Source organism: Chionomys nivalis, chromosome 21 (genome assembly GCF_950005125.1).
Source record: "Chionomys nivalis chromosome 21, mChiNiv1.1, whole genome shotgun sequence".
Taxonomy (NCBI): domain Eukaryota; kingdom Metazoa; phylum Chordata; class Mammalia; order Rodentia; family Cricetidae; genus Chionomys; species Chionomys nivalis.
The window spans coordinates 41,969,578-41,991,870 of record NC_080106.1 but is presented as its reverse complement, the minus strand read 5'-3'; the positions used below and the strand labels follow the sequence as shown (position 1 = coordinate 41,991,870).

The following is a 22,293-nucleotide window of genomic DNA, read 5'->3' as shown; positions in this document are numbered from 1 at the left end:
GCCACGGGGAGCTCCCAAAAGCCTGAAAATATCTTTAAATTAGGAAAAAGAGCTAAGCCGCCAGAGTCCTTTGGTCTATTAAAGGAGGAGCAGAGGCCACCGGCGTCCCCACCCCCCCGCTCGGATTTTGCATTTGAAGCGCAGACGGCGGGTCCAGTCGGCCACTGGCGGGGCAGGTAGGCCGGCCAGCCGCGTCCCTTTCAGCGCCGGACCCCCTGCCAGGTGTGCCGGAATTAGGACAGCGCCCCTCTCCGCTGCTTTCATCCCCCAGGGCGGCCGGGGCTCAGAGGCGCTAATGAAGCGCCTGGTGCTGCTTGGCTTAAGGAAGAGGCAGGGATTCTGGGCACTGACGGACTGGGGGTGGGACGCAGCCTTTGGAAAGCTGTCTTCAAGTGTCCACGGACCTAGCAGGCTTGCCCTGGGCAGCGCAGGACTGACTGCCCCTCCATCCCTGTTGGCTTCTGGAACCTCACCGACGCCCGGAGCCTCCCAGCCTGCAGCAGCTGCTTCAAATTGCTGGGGTTCACTTCCAAGCGCCACGGATTGGGGTTGGGGGAGCTCAGGCAGGTCAGAGTCTCAGTTTTCCTCTCTGTCAAGTGACTCATCGTGATGGGACGTGCCTAAGGCAAGAGTTCCAGGCCAGCTTGGGCTTCAGAGTGAGACCCTGTCCAAAAAAGCAAACAAAAAGAACCTTACAAAATGCCAGGTGACTATTGAGCTGCCAGAAGGGGTCACAGGCAACATCATAGGGTCCCCTCACAGCACCCCAGATACAGTCAGTATGTGTCCACCTGAGGGGTTCCACTGACTGCCTGCTATGTCCCCTGCTGGCCTCCTGTTCAACGTCTCCTTCAGGAAAGGACCTCTCTGACTACCACTAGCAGCTAACAGCTGTTCCTGTCTTACCGTCACCTGCGGTCTGGACGCTGGTGTGATATTATTAGTTGTGTGAGTTTAGGCGTGTTGCCCCCGAAGCTTGGTTCTCATTTAGAAAAGGGTGGATAGTAACGAAACCTACCACACACCACCACAAAGACTAATAATAATAAAAAGGCAGACAGCCAGTGTCCTCCAGTACTAGCAGTCTCTATGACCTGGGGATAACCTACCCATCTAGTCCCATTTACACAGACTTTCATATTGATTTACCATAGTATCCTTAGTGCCCAAATAGTGTAATATACAGTAAGTGCTGGGTAAATACCAGTTAATGATGAACAAACTGGGAACCGCAGAGTCACCTCAGCTTCTCATCTGTAAGATGAACTGACCATAGTCTGGGGCTCTTGAGAATTCCCCAGGATAGATGCTCTTAAAGTTAACTTTAGAAACTGGAGAGGCACGCCTTTAATCCCAGCACCCAGGAGGCAGAGGCAAATAGATGGGTTTCTGTGAGTTCAAGGCCAGCCTGGTCTACATAGCAAGGTCCAGGACAGCTAGGCAAAACCCTGTCTCAAAAACAAAACAAAACCCAGGAGAGGGAAGCTGTGGGGGAAAGAGAGGGAGGAAGAGAGAGCCATTACAGTTTGAATGGGTCTCAGAAGTGCCTTCCTGGAATCCATGCCTAGGATCCACCAGTGCTGAGGGGCTGGTGTGCTCAGTAGTAAACCACAAGCCTAGCAACAGAGAAGTCCTGGATAGTGCAAAAACAAGAAGACTCTGAGACACAGGGTGGGAGAGGATAGGACAGTTCCACCTCAGGGACATCTTAGAAGAGTATATCCTAGCCAGGGACCAGTAGCATTTTGTATAAACCAGATGTGAGCAGGAGACACAAAAGGCTTGGGCTTCAGAGGGAGTCTGGCTCAGCCCAAAGTCTCTACTGTGGCCTCTGACCTCCAGAGCAGGTCAAGATGACTTACCTGTGCCGCTGTCCTCCCACAGCCTCGGGGGATGCAGATCAGGGTTGTCAGTACACAGACTCCATTGTCTTGCAGACTTGGCACCTGTGACCTGGTGTTTGTCAGGGTGTAGTGCCCTCTCTGGGCACAGGCTACAGAGATATCTCAGGACCCTCCTCCATCTATGAAACCATCTCTGTGTGTCCTGAAGATATCCACCTGGACTTCACTCTCTCTGAGGCAGAGCTGGCCCTCCTCAGCTGGGCCTGCTGGCTCATGCTCTTTATGCCAGCTCTTTGTTTGCTTTTGTTTTTGTTTTCTGATATAGGGTTTCTCTGTGTAGCCCTAGCTGTCCTGGAACTAACTTTGTAGACCAGGCTGGCTTTAAACTCACAGAGATCTACCAACCTCTGCCTCCCAAGGACTGGGATTAAAAGCGTGCACCACCATTGCCTGGCCATTAAGACAATCCTTGATCTCACTTTAATGAAAGGAGAAAGGGAGAGGGGACAGGGTTCATTGCGCCACTGGACACACAAGCTGAATTCCTTTTTGCATCGTCATCATTGTGATTTGGATAGGACTGGCCCTGAACTCCTGATCCTCCTGCCTCCACCTCCTGAGTGCCGGGATTACAAACAGATGTGTGTTTCACATCCCTCGCAGGAGCCGAGTTTCACTGGAGACACCAGCACTTGGGTGACAGTCCTGGCTGGGACTTGCACTTTCAGAACACTTGTGACGTGGGGGTTGGAGCGATGGTTCTATTGGCAAGCGCCTGCTGTGCAAGTCAGAGGGCTGAGTCCCCAGAATCATATTTAAAAATAGGCATAATGGCAAGCAGTGTTGCGGGGGAGGCAGAGGCAGGCTGATCACTGGAGCTCACTGACCAGCCTAATCAAAGAGACCCAGGCCAGTGAGAGAAAGAAATGAAGGGTATCAAGATGGCTCAGGGGGTAAAGGCGCTTTCTGCCAATGCTGATGACCTGAGTTTAATTCCTGGATCTCACATGTTGGAAGGAGAGAACCCACTCTAACCAGTTCCTCTGAACTCCATACAGATGCCTTGGCATTTATGCATCCACACACGACATGCAAACAGATGCACGTAAAAATGACACCTAGCGCCGGGCGGTGGTGGCGCACGCCTTTAATCCCAGCACTCGGGAGGCAGAGGCAGGCGGATCTCTGGGAGTTCGAGGCCAGCCTGGTCTACAAGAGCTAGTTCCGGGATGAGCACCAAAAGCTACAGAGAAACCCTGTCTCGAAAAACCAAAAAAAAAAAAAAATGACACCTAGCAGGCAGTGGCGCACACCTTTAATCCCAGCACTTGGGAGGCAGAAGCAGGGGGAATCTCTGTGAGTCTGAGTCCAGCCTGGGACAATCAGGGCTACAGGGCAAAGAAAAAGAAAAAAGAAAAAAAAAACTTTCGAAAAACCAAACAAACAAAAAAATCACGTCTAAACCAGGCATGCTTGTATGGTTGTGTATAACTTTAATCTTTAATCTTAGTACTGAGAGGCAAATAGATCTCTTTGAGCTCGAAGCCAACCTGGTCTACAGAGTGAGTTCCAGGACAACCAGAGCTACTTAGAGAGGTCCTATCTCTAAAAAAACCAAACGAACAAAAAGAATGTCATATGAGATAGGCTTCTGACCTCCACATGCAGGAACACACATGGATGTGCCTACACAATTCTGCCACACACACAAGAAACCTCATGGCTTTGTCGCTGTGTACCTGTGCCCTTCTGACTGTAAACAGGATGGTGGCAGCAGTCCTTCTGAAGACGAAATGGGAACATTTGTCCTGTGATCACATGACCTGTGCATTCAGCAACTGCTCAATGAATGCTGGCCGTGTGCATGGTGACTGTAGCTCAGGCTGAGCAGACACGGAGCAGCACACAGGGTCCAAAGGTCACCTCATCGAAAATCTTAATTCACTACACGATAATGAGGACCTAATGTGTGCTGGGATTGGTTTTATGATTAGAAAATGGCACTCTTGAGGCAGGGAAGATAGCTCAGCAGTTAGGTGCACTTCTGGAAAGCCAAAGTTCAGTTTCTAGTACCCAAGTTGGACAGATCACAACGTAATTCAAGCTCCAAGGGATCCGGTTCCCTCTTCTGACTCTATGGGTACCTGCACATATTTGTACACAAACACACATCATTTGTTTGTTTGTTTGTTTGTTTTTGTTTTTCCAAGACAAGGTGTCTCTGTGTAGCCCTGGCTAACCTGGAACTCATGTTTTGAAAAATAAAGCAACAGCAGGGGCCAGAGAGTGGCTCAGCCAGTAAGAGCACTTGCTGATCTTGTAAATGACCCAGATCCAGTTCCCAGCACCCACATGGTGGTTCACAACTACCATTCCAGGCAATCCAGCACCTGTTTCTGGCCTCTGCAGACACTCCATCCATATGGTACACAGACACACATTTGGCCCTGTAGAACACCCACCCCAATAAAAAGCTAGACAGACAAAAGTCCTCGGCTGGAGAACAGAGGAAGCTCTAGATGGCAGCAAGACTTCACTAGGGCTGGCAGTAGAGCAGCAGGGAAGCCCACTTCAGGACAGACAGAAGGAGAGGCTGCAGGCTTGGCTACAAGTCCAGACAGAGGAGTGAGAAGGGGAAAGGAGCCTGCAGGGTCTGCAGGGTCTGGGCACTGGCATTCCTCCCCCTAGGTCCTTGTCACCCTTGCTCGGGAATGACATCCTTTAGCAGTTTGTTTTTGAGACAGAGCCTGGATATATAACCCAGGCTACCCACACCAGGAACCTTTCCAATTCTCTCAAACCATGAATAAATTACTTCAAAACTTAGTGGCCTACACCAAGTGTTTTTACCTCATACCTGTAATCCTAGCACTTAGCAGGCTAAGGTAGGAGGATTGTCATAAGTCTCAAAGTGGCCATGGGTGCTGCTTAATTTTTTGTAAACTTGACACAAGCTAGAGTTATCTAGGACGAGGGAACTTTAATTGAGAAAACACCTCCATTAGATTGGCCTATAGGCCAGTCTATGGCGGGGCGGGGAACGGGACAGTTTCTTGACCAATGGCTGGTGTGGGAGGGCCTAGAGCCCACCTTGGGCAGTGCTACCCTTGGCTGGGTGGTCTTGGGTTAGGTCTGAGGAGCCTGTAAGTAGAGTTTCCTCTGTGGACTCTCCTTCGGTTCCTGCCTCCAAGTTCCTGCCCTGCTGGAATTCCTGCCCTGACTCCCCTCAGTGATGAACTGGGATCAGGATCCCTAACTGAAATAAAGCCCTTTCTTGCAAATTTACTTTTGGTTATGGTGTTTATCACAGCAACAGAAAGCAAACTAAAATAACCTGGTCTACAGGGTGAGATGCTCCTCACAAAAAAACTAAACCCAACAGACAAGCAAACAAAGAAAAGACCAAACAAGCAAGCATCAGTAACAGTACTCACTTCAGTGGCTTTAAACCGTACGCATTCTGTGACCACATACCTGGGGTCCAGGCAACCAGGTGAGCAGCTGCTTAGAGCTTCTGCCTCAGGGTCCTTCACTAGGTAGCAAGGAAGGAAGATAGAACAGAAGATAGGATAGTGATCGCAGGAGCTTTGGACAAGAGCCATCATGGCTACTGTCATCATCTGTGCGGTGACAGAGAGGCTGGGGATAAGACACCGCCCCCCCCAGACCCACTGCCTTCATCTAGCCCCGCTTCCTAAGTTCCAGACCCACCTTCCGACCGATGGGCAAGTGATGGTCTGTGGATGAGACCAACGGTGAGGGTGGAGCCCTGCCGCATGAGGGACAAGTCTTGGGGGACCGCTCAGATCACAGCCATGATAAAAAAATGTTCACAAAGATTCAGACTATCTACAACATGGGAGGAAGGAAAGATGGGTTATGACAATGGTGTTTTTGCTTGTTTTTGTTACATTTATTTGTGAACATGCATGCGTATGCACAGAGATCAGGTGATGTCTTGCGGAAGTCAGTTCTCTCCTCCTCCATGCAGAACCCTAGAATTGAACTCAGGTAGCCAGACTTGGTGGCAAGTGCCTTTACCAGATAAGTCATCTCACCAGCCCATTTTTTTGTTTTATTTTGTTTTAAGACAAAGTCTCACAGGACAGTGGTGGCACACACCTTTAATTCCAGCACTCAGGAGGCAGAAGCAGGTGGATCTCTGAGTTCGAGGCCAGGCTAGTCTACATAGCAAACTCCAGGACAGTCAAGATGACACAGAGAGACCCTGTCTTGAAAAACAAAAACAAACAAAAAAAGACAAGGTCTCATTATACAACTCAGACCAGCCTTGAACTCACAGTAATCCTCCTGCCTCCCAAGGGCAGGGATTATAACAGCCACCACTCCTGCCTCATAAAACAATGTATCCTAGGAATATCACTAAAATATTTAAATGTTCTTTCTAAAAAAGAGAGAAAGGGAAGACAGTAATAAAAGCCAGAGGGAAATGGGGGTGGGGGGGTACACGAGATACAGATGTTCTTTGACTTACAACGCGCAGGATATATCCTGCCGACTCACTGTAGGCTCGCCATATTGCAAGCCACTCAGTCCTTGTTTATTTGGTGAGTGTGTGCATATCAGTGCACGTTCACTTGAGTGTACATGTACATGTGTGCACAAGTACCTGGGGTCACACTCTGGGTCCTTCCTCATCTTCTCACCAGGGTTTTTGCGACGGTGTTCCTCACTGCTCCTGGAGTTCACCATTTCCAATTCCGGAGACTAGCTGCTGGTCAGCCCCAGAGATCCCCTGTCCCCACTTCCCCACTAGGGCTCCAAGCAGGCCAACACTCCTGATTTTTTTTAATGTGGGTGCTAGTAATCAAACTTGGGTCCTCACACCTGCAAGACAAGCACATTATGAACGCCTTCCCAGCCCTGAGTTTAACAATAATTAGATGTGTTTGATACACCTAGCTACCCAACATCCTGGCTCAGCAACCCAGTGCCCAGAGATATCTGTGCTCTCGTCACCTCCTGCCGCAACCTGGGGTGTCTGCCGTCCTACACCGCACAGCACTGAGAAAGAGCAGGGGACCACATGTCCCTAGGCTGGAAAAGAGAAAAACTCAAATGCCACACTGCAGTTTCTATTGCCCTCATGTCGCCTTTGCTCTGAGGCAAAGTTGAAAGATCATGGTAGGTAGCTCCATTTAGATTGTCCACAGTACAAATGTCCCCACACCCCATGGGCACACATGTCCCCAAACCGCACGGGCACACTATAAATACACATGTAGTTTTCATTTGTGAATTTAAAATTAAGCAAGGGCTGGAGAGATGGCTCAGCAGTTAATAGCTCCTGTTGTCCTTGAAGTGGACCCAGGTTCAATTCCCTGCACCCACACAGCAGCTCACAATCGTCTGTAACTCCGGTTCCAAGGATTTGATGTCCTCTTCTTACCTCTGCAGGCACCAGGCATGCACCTAGTGCATATGCATGCAAAACACTCAACACATATAATGAAATAAATAAATCTTAAAAACAAATAAATAAAACAAAAAATGAATGAAAGTTCAAATAGCCATAGACACATTACAATGAAAACAGAAACACAGCCAGGTGTGGGTGGTGCTGGATTAAAACCTCAGTACTCTGGAAGTGGAGGCAGGAGGTTTACCATGGGTTTGAGGCTGACCTGGGCTGTGTAGTGAGATCCTGAGAAAGAGTAAAAGAACAAGATTAAGAGAGGATGTGTGTGTGCGTGTGTGCGCGCGCGTGTGTGTGCGTGCATGTGTGCGTGTGTGTGCGTGTGCGCCTGTGTGTGCGTGTGCGTGCGTGCGTGTGTGTGCGTGTGTGTGTGTGCGTGCGTGTGTGCCTGTGTGTGCGTGTGCGTGCGTGCGTGTGTGTGCGTGTGTGTGCGTGTGTGTGTGTGTGCGTGCGTGCGTGTTTTGTGGGGAGAGAGAGAGGGAGAGAGAGAGAGAAGAGAATCTCTTTTTATAACCTACCTCCAGCAGTGGCATCCCACCACTTTTGCCATGCTCTCTTGGCAGACCACAGAGTTCTAGCCACACTCAAGGGGAGGTGCTTGTATAGAGGCTGCCAAACTTCTAGAGAGTTCCTTCTCCCTGCTAGCATACATCAACACAAACAGGCTGGGAGTCAATGACAGGGACCCCATTTTCATCATGAGAGAAGATCCAAACGTTGTCCTAGAGGTGCCAGTGGCCTTTAAGACCTTGGTCACGCAGGATAACTGGCTCATCCTTTGCAGAGGACCCATCTGTAAACCCTGAGAGTCTGATCTTTGACACACAGGCCTCTGGGAGACTGTGCTGGCAATTTGGCACAAGCCAGAGTTATTTTGAGAGAGGGAGCCCCAATGGAGAAAATGTCCCCACCAAATTTGCCGGGGGGGAAAGCCTGTGAGGCTTTTCCTTGGTGGATGATTGACGTGGGAGGACACAGCTTACTGTGGGCGGTGCCACACCTGTGCTGGTGGATCTGGGTGCTCTCAAAACAGACCGAGCAAGTTACGGGGAACAAACCAGTAAGCAGCACCCTCCATGGTCTCTGCATCAGCTCCTGCCCCCAGGTGCCTGCTCTGACATCCCTCAGTGATGAACCGCTACCTGAGCACTGTAATACGAAAACCCTCTCCTCCCCAAGTGACTGTGGTCATGGGGCTTGCTCACAGCAACAGAAACCGGAAATCAGAGAGTCTCACAGCCCGCTCTCCTTTCTTACCAGTATTTCTACGAGAGTCAGTTAAGAAACTGCCGTCTGGTTAAGCAAAGTGGATTGTTCCTGGTGGCTTAGGGGGACAGAGTTTGGTGGAGGAGTATGGCAGAGGAAGGATGAGAGGGCAGTTTGAGACCACTATGACTCTCTAGGACTCTGCTGGAGGAGGAGGTTGTACTGGTCACTTAAAAAAATTATGATGCCTGTTTATTTTGTGTCTGCATTCAGGCAACCATGAGTGCGTGCGTGCGTGTGTGTGAGTGTGTGTGTTCAGAGGACAGCTTGCAGGTGTCAGTTTTCTCCTTCTCCCATGTAAGATCCAGGGATCAAACTCAGGTTCTGAGGCTTGGCAGCCAATGCCTTTATCTGCTGAGCGGTCTCGCCAACCCTTACTGGTCGCCTTCGCATTGCTGGGACAGAATGTCTGAGAGAAACAACTTCAAGGGTTACTTCTGGAGGTTGGACATGTGACTTGGTTGGCAAAGTGCTTGCCCAGGATGTTCAAGGCCTGGGTTCCCCAGCACTGCATTTGCTGGACATGGTGGTACTTACCTGAAATCCCAGCATTTAGCCTGTGTGAGCAGGAGGTCAGAAACTCAAGGTCATCTGCTACCTGGTGATGTGAGATTGAGGCCAGTCTGGGCTACAAGGAGACCCTGGCTTAATTTTTTTTTCTTGTGAGATAGGATTTCTCTGTGTCTTTCTGTAGAACAGGTAGGCCTCAAACTCAGAAATCTGCTTGCCTCTGCCATCCAAGTGCTGGGACTAAAGGTGTGTGCCATTACTGCCAGGTGCCTTACACTGTTATATTGGCTCACAGCCTTCCAACAGGCAAGGCTACAGGAAGGGCATCATCTGAGCTGGTGGGAATGTACGCCATAAGACAGAAAGGCACCAGAACCAGGAACAACGTTTGGCCTTCAAAGGACAACTCCCTTATCAATCTATTTGGCCTATATCAAGGCAGAATAAGGCGAGGTGGAAAAACCAAACTGAAAATAGAGAGGACGAAGGGCAGAGTCAGGGGAGATGTGAGTCAACTGCAAGGGGGACAAAAAAATGCTAGAGAACAGGTAAGGCCACCAACCATGTGGCAAAATATAGATTAATAGAAATGGGTTCATTTAAGTTATAAGAGCTAGTTAGTAATTAGCCTGAGCTATACGGCAAGCATTCTGTAATTAATATAAGCTTTTGTGTGTTTATTTGTGACCTAGCAGTTGGGACAAAAGAGAATCTCTGCCTCTGTTTACAGATCTACTTCTATGCCCCACCTCCTACAGAGTCTATTGCCGCCTAAAATATTGCCACCAGATGGGGAGCCAGGGTTGGGACATGAGTCTGTGAGGACATTCTGGACTCAAACAATAAGAGCAATGTGCAGCAGCTACAGCAAACTCTAAATTGCGGGGGCTCGAATCAAGGACTGGGGTGATGGCTGGGTGGGAAAAGTGCTGCACAAGCGTGCGGGGAAGGTTGGGATCCCCAGGCTGGGCACAGCAGCTTGGGTCTGTAACCCAGCACTGTGTGGCGTGGGAAACAGGAGGGTTGCATGGGCCCAGCCAGTCAAGTTGGAACTGTAAGCTCCCCTTTGTCCTTGTCTCTGGGCTTCTGTCCCTTCCTCTCCTCCCACAGGGACATTTGTCAGTAGATGGGGCACACCTCAAACCATCATGATATCATGTGGAGATTCTCAATTATGCCTTCAAAGATCTCATTTTCCCCCAAATGCTCACATTCTCTGGTTCTAAGATATGAGACTGTCTTGAAGGAATGCTGATGTTTAAGCCACTGCAGGGGGCAAGGGAGATGGCAGGGTTGGGGAGGTGGGACGTACCTGTTTTCAGAATCGGTCTGCTTTCCTCTAACTTTCCGAGTTATAGTCATGGTACTATAAGGTGGGAGGTGGGGACATTTCGGGACCTCCTGAGCAGGACTCTGACTTTATGTAGGAGGCAGAGCCCCAGGACACGTGGGAACAGAGCAAAGACTCCTCTAGTCTCTGAAAGAACAGGCTGGCACCATGAACTTAGACGTTCACACTTTAGACTTGAAAACAATAATGTCTGCTGTGAAGAAACAGCTGACTCGCGATATCCTGGGATTTCACTTATTTGAGGCAGGAGAGACAGGGTCTCACACAGCTCAGGCTGGCTGGGAACTCTGTGTAGCTAAGGATGACCTTGAACTCCCAATCCTTCTGCCTCCACCTCCAGAATGCTGGGATTACAGACATGTAACTACACCCCACCACATCCCACACTTCCAGAATACACTCCCCAATTAGAAAGACATAGTTTGATAGACTTTAAATATTATTTACTTATGTATTGTAATCGTATGGGGGTGCAGGCATGCCACAGTCCTTCATGTGGAGATCAGCTTCCAAGGGTGACTTCTCCCTTTCTACCGTGAGTACCAGAGACTGAACTCAGGTCATACGCCAGGAGTCTTTTACCTGCTGATCCATCTCACCAGCCCAGTTCAGCAGGCTTTTTTTTTTCTTCTTCTTTCTTTTCCAAGACAGGGTTTCTCTGTGTAGCTCTGGCTGTCCTGGAACTCACTCTGGAGATCAGGCTGGCCTCAGATTCAGAGATCAGCCTGCCTCTGTCTCCTGAGCGCTGGGACTAAAGGAGTGGCCCACCACCAACTGGCTTAGTTTAGTCATCTTTGTCTAGTGTATCATCATCATCATCACTGGCAGAGCTGGGGATGCAAGCCAAGACCTTGGATATGCTAGGCAAGGGCTCACTAATGACCTGCAACACTGGTCCTTATTTTTAAACTGCTTTTGGTGTGTGATGTGTTCCTGTGTACATGTGTTCATGCCTATATGTGCACACATGTGCATGTATGTATGTTTCTGTATGTTCCTGTATGCATGTGTGTGCATATGTGTTCATGTATGGATGTGTGTGTATATGTGTGCAAAGGTCTACCTCAATATTTCTTTTCACCTTATTTGTTTTTGTTTAGGTTTGTTTGTATATTTGTGTGTGTGCATGTACGGATGCGTGTGTGTGCACGCGTGCATACCTCATGTGGACACATGCACCATAATGTGAGAATGGAGGGAGAGTAAATTTTGTGGAGTCAGTTCTGTGTGTGTGTGTGTGTGTGTGTGTGTGCATACGTGTGTGCGTGCATGTGTGCCTCATGTGGACACATGCACCATGATGTGAGACTGGAGATCAGAGTACAGTTTTGTGAAGTCAGTTCTGTGTGTGTGTGTGCGTGTGTGTGTGTGTGAGTGCATGTGTGCCTCATGTGGACACATGTACCATGATGTGAGACTGGAGATCACAGTACAGTTTTGTGAAGTCAGTTCTCTCCACTATAGGGCCTCAGGGATTGAACAGTCAAGGTTGACAGCAGACGACTTTGCCCTGGGAACCACATCGCCAGCCCCACACCTTGCTTTTGGGGACAGGGTCTGTCACTGAACCTGAAACTCTCTGATTGGGTTAGACGGGCTGTCGGCTAGTTCCAGGGGCCCTCCTGTCTCTGCCCACCCAGGGCTGGTGTTAGAGACACATGCCATCAGACACATGCCACCAGGCCTGACTTTCATGTCAGTGCTGGGGGATCCAAGCTCAGGCTCCTTATACTAACACAACACACACTTTACTGGGCTGTCTCCTCAGATGAAGCATTTATTTATTGGTTCATTTAGAGCCAGGATCCGGTTAGTAGCCCATATGATGCAGCCCCATTCCCCAGTACTAGGATTGCAGGGTTGCTTACCACCCCCAGCACAAGCCAACATCACCATCTTCCGTTTCTAGATTATGTGGCAGGGAAGGCAAAGCTTTGGGAGGCTGTGTTGCTTGTGCCTCGTCCGGCACTATGTTTAGTGCTCACTACATGCACTCAGATGTTTTCTAGCAAAAGTCCCTTCATTCTGGGTTGGAATGGGTTCTTTGGGTCTCTAAGTAGCAATACTTAAATAAAAAGGTCGCCTGGAGGGGCTGGGGCTGGGGCTCCGTTGGTAGAGTGCTTGCCTAGCGTGCATTAAGCCCTGGGTTGGATTCTCCAGAACCAGGATACATGCCTGGGATTCTAGCATTCGAGAAGCAGAGGCAGGAGGACCAGAAGTTCATGATCATCTTCAGCTACATAGTGAATTGGAAGCCAGTCTGGACCACACAAGGCCCTGTATCAAAAATAAATAGGTTTCCTCTTACCAAAAAAAAGGGAGGGGGAGAGGTGTGGTGGGACACATTTTTAAATCTCATCACTCCGGAGGCAGAGGCAGGTGGATCTCTGTGAGTTTAAGACCAGTCTGGTCTACATAGCAAGTTCCAACATAGTTAGGGATACATGGTTAGACCCTGTTTAAAATAAGATTAAAACAACAACAACAACAAAAAATTAGGGTCAACAAAATGGTTGAGCTCATTGCCCATTGACACTTGCTGCCAGTCCTGACCTCCTACGTTCCGGGTTCCAGGCCCAGAATCCAGGCCTCACCACTTTCAGGCAGAGTTCTCCAACTGCCGCGCGGATGCTGTGGTACACTCACCTGCCCACGAAAGGAAGAAAGTCATTCTAAATTAAAAATAAACAAGCACATAAATAAATGAAAGAAAAGGTCAGTTGGGATCCCAATAGGATGTTCTGGAATGTTCTTTGGGGTGAGAGGGGCATTGTGTAAACACACAGTATCTCCTCCCCGCCCCGTCTCTCTCTCTCTCTCTCTCTCTCTCTCTCTCTCTCTCTCTCTCTCTCTCTCTCACACACACACACACACACACACACACACACACACACACACACTGAATAAGCCCCTATCCCCAATATATCTCCATGGAATATTTCCCCTCCCCAGGGCATAAACCGAGCCTTTACTGACACACCCTGGTGAGCAGCCAGCAAAGTCATCTGCTGGATCCATGCTATTTGTCCCCTTGGCCTAGAAGAGATGGGAGGAAAGGTGGGTGTGAGCAGTGAAACCCTCATTTCCTCACAGGAAGAACAGATGGGAAACTCCTCCTCCCCTCTCTCCCACTTTTCAGACTCAGAGTGAGGAATGGCTGCCAGCCACGGATCCACTCCTAGTCATGCAAGGGTGGCAAGTCTGAAAAGGTGACCTGGTGGAGCCAATGGGACTTGTGACCCTGTCCTCCTGCTCATAGCCACATGCCCAGGGCCTCCGGGGCTGCCTGATTTGATGCCTTTCCAATCTTGTTTTAATTTTTCCCTTTTCCTTTTAGTCTCCCTTATGTGTGTCCCTGTATGTCCAGAACTCTTTGGCAGGAAGAAGAGGAACAGTGGGAGGGAGGTGGTGATGGGGACATTGTTTTGGAGACGTAGAGTGTCATGTGTCCCAGGCTTTGAACTCACTATGGGACTGTGGATTGGATTCCTTCAGCTTCTGGCGTCCTAAGTGCTGAGGCTGCAGCTGTGCCACCATGGCCAGACTTGAGAGGCGATCGTGATCAAAGTATGTGCTGATGAAAATGTGACAATAAAAGTCAGGATTGAATGAATATAAAATAATAAAAGGGGGCTGGAGAGGTGGCTCAGTGGTTAAGAGCACTGACTTCTCTTCCAGAGGATGGGGTTCAATTCCCAGCACCCACATGGCAGCTCACAGCTGTCTGTAACTCCAGTTCCAAGGGATCCGACATATTCACACAGACATACAGGCAGGCAAAACACCAAAGCACATAAAATAAAAATAAATAATAAATAATAATAAAAGGTGGTGGTGGCGCACACCTTTAATCTCATCTCCTGGGAGGCGGAGGCAGGTGGATCTCTGTGAGTTTGAGGCCAGCTTAGTCTGCAGAGTGAGTTCTAGGACGGCCAGGACTACACAGAGAAACCCTGTCTTGAAAAAAACAAAACAACAACAGCAACAAAACCAAACAAACCAAAAAGAAAGGAAAATTAAAAGAAGAGAGGCCGCCCCATACCTCCCGTCACAGCAGGGCTGAGGCAAACTGGAGTCAAAAAAGAAAAAAAAAAATTGCTTTTGGTTTCAGGGAGCACCCCCTCTCAGCCAGACCTGTTAGCCTTGGAAAGATAGTGGCTGAGGGTCAGAGGCTAGCTCAAGCTGGCTGGGAGGGAAGAATGGACAGCCGACCAACTGGGGCTAGCTGGGTAGCTCCGGCTTGAATCTGCTGACGTAGAGAGGTCAGCTCTGTGGCAGGCTGACTCTTGTGTTCTGAGCCACGTGCATTTTGGGTCCCTGTTTTTGTGTTTCTGATGCTGGGCATGGAACCCAAGACCACACAATGATGGGCAAGTGTTCTGTCACTGACTGGGTCACAGCTGTCAGCCCAAGGCAGAGGGACATTGGTTCTGAGTCCCCTTTTATGGCAATGGAACCTGGGGCCAAAGACCTTAGGTAAGTACTCTGCCGCTGAATGGCGGACATCTGCAGCCCCTCTCTGAAGGATTTTAGGCCAGAGCTCTGCCACCCAGCATGCCCCCAGGCCCTCGGTAGTAGATTCTAGACTGTCTTCACCCAGCCATGCCCCCAGTTCCTCAGTGGTAGACTCTAGACTGTCTTCCCACCACCCAGCCATGCCCCACGCCTCTAGCAGACTCTAGGCATGAGTTCAGTTGGTGATGTGCAGGAGGACAGGTCTGTAAGTTTTCTATGTATATTTATGTGTATGTGTTTGTAGGGGGGGGCAGAGGTAGGTGTAGTATGTCATTGTCCTCAATTGCTGTCCACCTTATTATTTAACCTAATTATAATATTAATTCCATTCTTCGTGTATGTTTGTGCACATGGGAGTGCATGCACGCCATGATACACTGTGGAGGTCAGAGGGCAAGTTTCTCAAGTCAGTTTTCTTCTTCCACCACGTAGGTTCTGGGATTCGTACAAAGGTCGTCAGGCTTAGCGGCAAGTGCCTTTACCTGCTGAGCCACCTTAATTTTTGAGACAGGGATCCTTATTGTACCAGAAGCTCACCCAGCAGGCTAGGCTGGCTAGCCAGTCTGCTCCCCCTGCCTGGGAGCTTTCCACAGGGGCAGGCATCGAACTCAGGTCCTCGGAGTTGTGTGACAAATACTTTATCAGCTAAGCCATCTCCTCAGCCCCTCTGAGTGTTCCTTTAACCAATAATTCACACCTGTCACCACCATCTACCTCCAAATAGGGACCACTCAAAACCCCAGGAGTCTGTGCTGCAGGGAGTAGTATTCTATACAAAATATTCACTCTCCGAAGAGCTTTCCTCTGAGAGTATTTTTGCCTCCACCCCTGAAAGCTCCTTGTCACAACTAGGGCTATGCTGCTGGTCTCTAGCAGGTGGCAACTAAGGATGCTGCTCCTGGCCCAGAATGCACTGGGCAAGTGTCCCTCTAGGCCTAACAGCCCTCAACATACATAGTGCTGCATTTAGGAAATCCCGAGGCCGACACTGTCTCTGGTTGCTTCTGCCTGCCCTGAAATGGCACAGGGAAGGACTCACACAATGTCTACTCTTTGTCCCTGCTGTGAATAAGATCCATGGAACAGTTTTACTCTGTAGATCTGAGACTGTAAAGTTCTGTATAAACTACAGGTCAGATCTGGAATGCCCCAACCAAGTGCTGTAACCAGGGGCCACCTGTTAAAGGCTCGGTCCCCACCTTGGTGCTCTCATTAGTTACTTTGTTACCACTCTGAGCAAATTCCTAGGAAGACAGCTATGGGAGGAAAGATGCGTTTGGCTCACAGTTTCAGAAGTCTCCCTCCAAGCTGCTCAGCTGTGTGCTCCCAGGCAGAACGCTCAGCCTGAAAACCTGAGGCCAGCTGCTCCAATCACAGCAAACAGGACCCAGAAAAGCGGGGGTGGGGGTGGGGGGGGTGTCTGGGGACTTGGCAGAACCTTGGAAGACAAGTCCTCAGTGATCTAATTTGTCAAGCTAGTCCTCACCCACCAAAGTTCTCAGAACCTTCCAACACAGTGCCAGCAGATGGACAGCCACTTACAAGGTGTGAACATACAGGGGTATGTTCACAATCGAAATCTCACTGAACTATAGGAAGATGGCAAAACATTTAAGAAATGAGGGCTCGCCGGGCGGTAGTGGCAGTGGCAGAGAAACCCTGACTCAAAAAACAAACAACAACAACAACAAAAAAGGCTGCCAGGTGGTGGTGGCGCACGCCTTTAATCCCAGTACTCAGGAGGCAGAGGCTGGCTGATCTCTGAGTTCAAAGCCATCCTGGTCTACAGAGCTAATTCCAGGACTGCCAGGGCTACACAAAAAAACCCTGTCTTGCCAGGGCTGGAGAGATGGCTCAGAGGTTAAGAGCACTCACTGGCTCTTCTTCCAGAAGTCCTGAGTTCAATTCCCAGCAACCACATGGTGGCTCACAACGGTCTATAATGAGATATGGGGCCCTCTTCTGACCTACAGGGATATATGCAGGCAGAATACTGTATACATAATAAATCTTTAAAAAAAAAACCAAACAAATAAATGAAGGGAAGGAGGGCAAAGAGGGCAGCGGGGAGAAGGTCAGTGTCCTCACGTCTCTGCCCTGCCATGATTGGCTTTGTACCATCATGTGTCCCACTGCTTTGCCCAAAAGCAACATGGCTAATAGGTCACAGGCCAGGACCTACATAAACTATGGCAACAAGAAGAAACATACACCACCGCTCAGAGTCCATTCTTTCAACAGAGCGGTGCCCACACCCTACCGTCCGGCTGTAGCTGTAGGTGTGACTTCCGTTCTCCAAGCTGCCGCCCTCCTGCCCCACCACCTCCATCCTGACCCAACGCTTCATTTTCATTCCTGGGTCAGTACTGGCTTTGTAACCCCTTCAACGGGCCTGGGCGTGATTAGGAACCACCCATCCTCTGAAATTACAGCCTCCACCTCCATGGAAGTCACCCATGTCCTTTTGTGTCCTTTCCCAACCTCCCTCCATCCTCATTCTCTTCCTCACACACATGGCCCCTCCATACTGCCTCAGACCCCCCACTCCCCAGCCCTGCTGAAGCTTGGGTCTGCCTGTGCTTACCTTGGCAACACCCTCACACCTCTCTTCCAAAACCAGATGGATTTTCTATCTTCAGCCTCCATCCACCCCATCACTACCCTAACCTAAGATAGCCTTGGAACCCTCTGGTGGGGGGGGGCCAGTGTCCTCCCCAAGCCTCTACCTGACTTCTGCCTTTGACTTGGCTCCCTGTGGCTCACTAATGTTTTATGTCACCAGTCAACACACACACACACACGCACACATGCACACGTGCGTGTACACACATTTTTGGATAGTCTATCCCCATCGCCTTCCTTGTGGCTGATCACCAACCTACAGCCCCCACCACCATCATTCATCTCAGGCACTACCCAAATCATCCCCAGCAAAAGCATTCAAGGCCATCCCTCCAGGACTTCCTGCTCCCCTGTCTCTTGATCCCTACTCTGAAGTATGTCCTGGTGCCATCCTCCAGGCTCCTGACTACTCTCCCCGCCCCCACCCCGCCCCACCCCCCAGCCTCTGAAACACTGAGGGGCCTTTCTCCCTTCTCAGCTCCTACCCTCCCGACACACTTTCCTTTTTCCGCAGGTCCCACCTCAGAGGAGTACTTCAGTCTCTTTCATTCGGACCTCCTCACACACACACACCCCTCCCCCGAACTCAGTTTGTCCCTTTTCCAGGCCCTGTGCACACCTGGGGAGAAGGGTGGCCGCAGAGCAGTAGGGCAGCGGCCCCTAGTGGCCGGGGAGGGAAGCGCGGTTCAACTGGGTTCCTGTTAAGCACTTGTCTCAACCTATCTCACTTTAACTCAATCTGCCCACCTACCTACTGCTCAGACTGGAACCAGCTCAGCAGCCTCCGGAACTCTTGCTTACTCCATTACCTCCTTAAACACCTGCTTCTTGCCTGGAACAGTTCTGGACTGTGGACCAAACATGCCCCGCCTCCTGGTATCCATCAGTAGACACAAATCAAAGAAAAGAAAAACGCAAAGGGGCTGCAGACAAGACTCAGTTAAGGGAAAGCCGCACAACATACGCTAGGCCCAGGTCCAACCCCCAGCCTCGAATAAGACCTGTGTGATGGGAACTACCTGAAACCTCAGCGCTCCCACTTTGGGGTTAGAGACAGGAGTTCAAGGTCATCCTAAGCAACACAGCCAAGGGCCAGTCTGGGCTGTGCAAGACCACATCAGACAGAAAAGAAATGAAGATTTCCTCCAGGCATGGCTGTGAGCGCCTATCTTCAGACTCCAGCCATTGGGTGGCTTTGACTCACCACAGACCCCAATTGCACCTGGGCCTGCTGTTGCAGAGTTCATATGCACCCACCGTAAGAAAACCTGCTGCACCTGCTGCCCAGAGACCTGCATCTTCAGGGGCACACCTGCTGGGGACACAGCCCTGCAACCACGTGTAAAGAGAGGATGTGTACAACCCTGGACTCTTGTTTTACAATCCCTAGCCCATTCTTTGCACCTTTTTATCTGTGAAGCAAACTGATAATAAAGTTGTTGACTCAAGCAACAATGACACCAAAAATAATTGTCTGCAACTGAATACCTGGAATGAACCAGCTTATAAAGAGGAAGGGCTATTCACTTGTTTGTGTTTGTAGTGAGGGAGATAAAACACACCCAGCGGGGCTGCAGGTCAGCTCCAGAGACATGTCTTTTGGCACATAGTTTTGGAGGTCCTCCCTATAACCATGTGGTCTGTGGTGAGCTAGCACATCTTTCTTGGCAGGAGCAGTAGGGGGCGGGGGAGACACCATTCACTTTCTGGACAGGAGGTGAAAGAGGAGACAGAAAGAGAACTTCACAGTTCCCTTCAAGGTCTGTTGCAGAATATTTGTACACCGTGTGAAGATATATTGCCATGACTGTTTTAACAAAGAATGTCTAGGCAGGAGGTAGAGGTGGGACTTCCAGGCAGAGAGAGGAAGTAGGTGATAATTGAGGTACAGGGGAGATACCAGGAGACACAGAGAGGAAACAGGAGGCGCAAGATGGAAGAGCGGTAACGCCACATGATAGAACAAAGATTAATATAAATGGGTTAATATGAGTTATAAGAACTAGTTAGGAACAAGCCCAAGCTATAACTGAGCTTTCATAATTAATAATAAGTCTCCATGTTGTTACTTGCGAGCCGGCAGCCCCAAAGAATGTCCAACTACAAATGGCATCCTTGGTGTGGCCGTTGGAAGGGGAATGGCCCCCAGAAGCTTAGATGTTTGAACACTTGACCTTAAACAGTTGGTCGAACCCTTTGGAAAGGGTTAGGAAGTGTGGCCTTGTTAGGAGAGGAGTGTGACTGGGGCAAAGTCCACACCATTCCCAGTTACCTTGTGTCTCAGATGTGCGCTCTCAGCCACTGCTCCGGCACCGTGCCTGCCTGCCGCCTTGTTCCCTGCATGGTGGTCATAGTCTCTAACCCTCTGAAGCTGTAAGCCCCAAATAAACTCTATTTTGTAAGTTGCCTTGGACATGGCGTCTTGTTACAGTAGTAGAAAAGTAACAAAGACATTTTGTGACTCAAAGACTTCTAACAAAGCTCCAGCTCCTAGGAATGTATGCATCCCCCCCCCCAACAGCACCAAGCTGGAGACCAAGACTTAACACAGGTGCCTGTGGAGGACATGCAACAGACAAGAACACTCTAAGGGGGAAAATGTTATGGAGAAGGGCTCAGGAACGAGAAGGATGGCATGCTAGGTACCTTGGAGGTACAAAGGTTAAGAGGTACCACTGACTCTGTCTCTACAACATGTCCTAAACCATACCCGCCTCCCCTTACATGCTATGCCAGCCTTGCTTACCAACCTCTCACCTGATGACCACCTTCCCAGTCCTCTCTCTCTCAAGCCACCCCTATAATTTTTTGAATTTGTATTTAGTATGTGTGTATGTGTGTGCATGTGTGTGTAGTTCAGAGGACGTGTGGAGTTGATTCTCTCCTTCTACCCTGTGGGTCCCAGGAATCGAACTCAGACCATCATGCTTGGTAGCAGGTGCCTTTACTTGATGAGTCATCTTGCTGTCTCACTACTATAATTGTTTAAAATTGAAGCTAACATATCCTTGTGTACAATTAAATGCTAACCACTCCAGAACGGACAACCCAGGGTTTGGTCCATGTGCCTAGGTCCACGATGTTCCCACCAGTCTCCCCTCAAATGAAAACACTGCCTATTAGCTCCCACCGTCTCTCCCTTCTCCAGTCTCAGGCCACCACCCAGCTGTGTTCTGTCTTGTTTTTGGACATTTTGCACCAACGGAATCATATGCTATAATACTACATGACTTCGAGCTCATAGCATTTCTCCTCCCTCAGCCTCTGGAGTGCTGAGGTTACAGATATGTGCCACCTCACCAGCTTTGACTCTGATCCTGTAATTGCTCTCAGCTCTGGAGCCTCCGCTGCCCCTTCTGTGAGGTGGGGAAGGCTCCTCGGTCTTGTCATAAGGTGTAGTTCACCTGCAGTGTGCCCCAGGACTAACTTGCCATCGCTGCTTGCTAGTTGGTAGATCAAATGTAAATCTTGAGTCTAACCTCCACGTGACCCTTGTGCACCTTCACTGTCCTTCCCGATGCTCAGCCACACCCCAAACTGCCTTGTCCTCACTCCAAGTTATCTGCTCCATTTCCTTGGTGTGCTGGGGAACGGAACCGCTTCAACAGATGGGGCCATGGCAAGAGCCCTACCCAGCCCCTTCCTGGGAGAGTCTTATACCGACTCACATTCCTAGCCCCTCACGGAGGGGTTTTAGGTAGGTGCGCTACTCAAGAGCCACATCCCAGCCCCTCAAATCTTCCTCACCGTCTCCATTGCCCCCGTTAGGGTCACACTATGAGCATGGAGCCTAGACTATTCTATCAGAGTTGTCTGTGCAGTCTCTGGCATCTGCTCTTGACCCCATACCCTTCCCCCCACGGTGGCCAGAAGGACCTGTGAATGCCTCAGTCAGTTGTCACTCTTCCTTCCTCTCTCAGCAACATCCCATGGTTCCCAGCGCAGAGTCCACTAAGCCAGTACCCTTTACCTCCTCCCTCTTACCCTTCCCTCCTCCTTTTCCTCTGAGAAACCTTCACTAATCTGCTCAAAGTCCCTGCCTCAGGTCCCTGGAGCAACTTTCCTCATATTCCCGCCCAACTCTTTGGCTCCTCCCTCTTCTCAGGTCTTCCTCCTCTTCTCAGAGAGACCTTCAAGGACTCCCCCCCCCCCAAAGATTGTAGCGCTGAGGATGTGGGAGAGTGTTTGTCTAACATGGACGAAGCCTTAGGTCCCACTCCTACACCTCAAAACCCGCCCCCACGTCCGTGCCCGTTTTCCTTCCTTTCCTCAGGGCCGCTCGAATTCTTGCATCGTTTATCTTTTATGCGTTTGCAAGATCTTGTGTTTGTTTCACCAATTCGAATGTCAGTCCCAGAGGACAGACACTTTGTTCACTGCCGTTGAACTACCCGAGTTCTGGGGTTAAAGATGTGCGACAATTGCCCAGCACTGTGAGCTCTTTATTGTGCTATTCACACACCTGAGTGGCTACTGAGTGGAACTCAGAAACTGCTCAAGGGATCCTGTATAAGGAGCTCCCAGGGACCGCAGGAACACACCCAACTCTCGTGACAGGTTCACTCACCCTTGCAGGTGTAGCAACCTCACCCCCAACCCCGGAAGGTGGTGGCCCTGAGCACTGGGGACAAGAGTTCACTGAGCCTGAGCCTGTAGGCACCACACACTGAGGGCCCAAGGAGGGTACCATTATGCCTAGGACTGAGGTGTCTAACGTGCTAGACGTTCAGAATATGGGATCCCAAGGA

At 49.9% G+C, this 22,293-nt stretch overlaps 1 long non-coding RNA gene across 1 annotated transcript; it reads right to left on the bottom strand.

The window, feature by feature from the left end:
- Positions 1-188: 188 nt before the first annotated feature.
- On the bottom strand, positions 189-9,148 carry LOC130863783 (uncharacterized). The gene is made up of 4 exons (XR_009055752.1): positions 6,475-9,148; positions 5,556-5,693; positions 5,319-5,376; positions 189-664 (listed from the first exon to the last, which is right to left on the bottom strand). It is a non-coding gene; the product is annotated as an uncharacterized LOC130863783 (long non-coding RNA).
- Between the last annotated feature and the right edge of the window lie 13,145 nt (positions 9,149-22,293).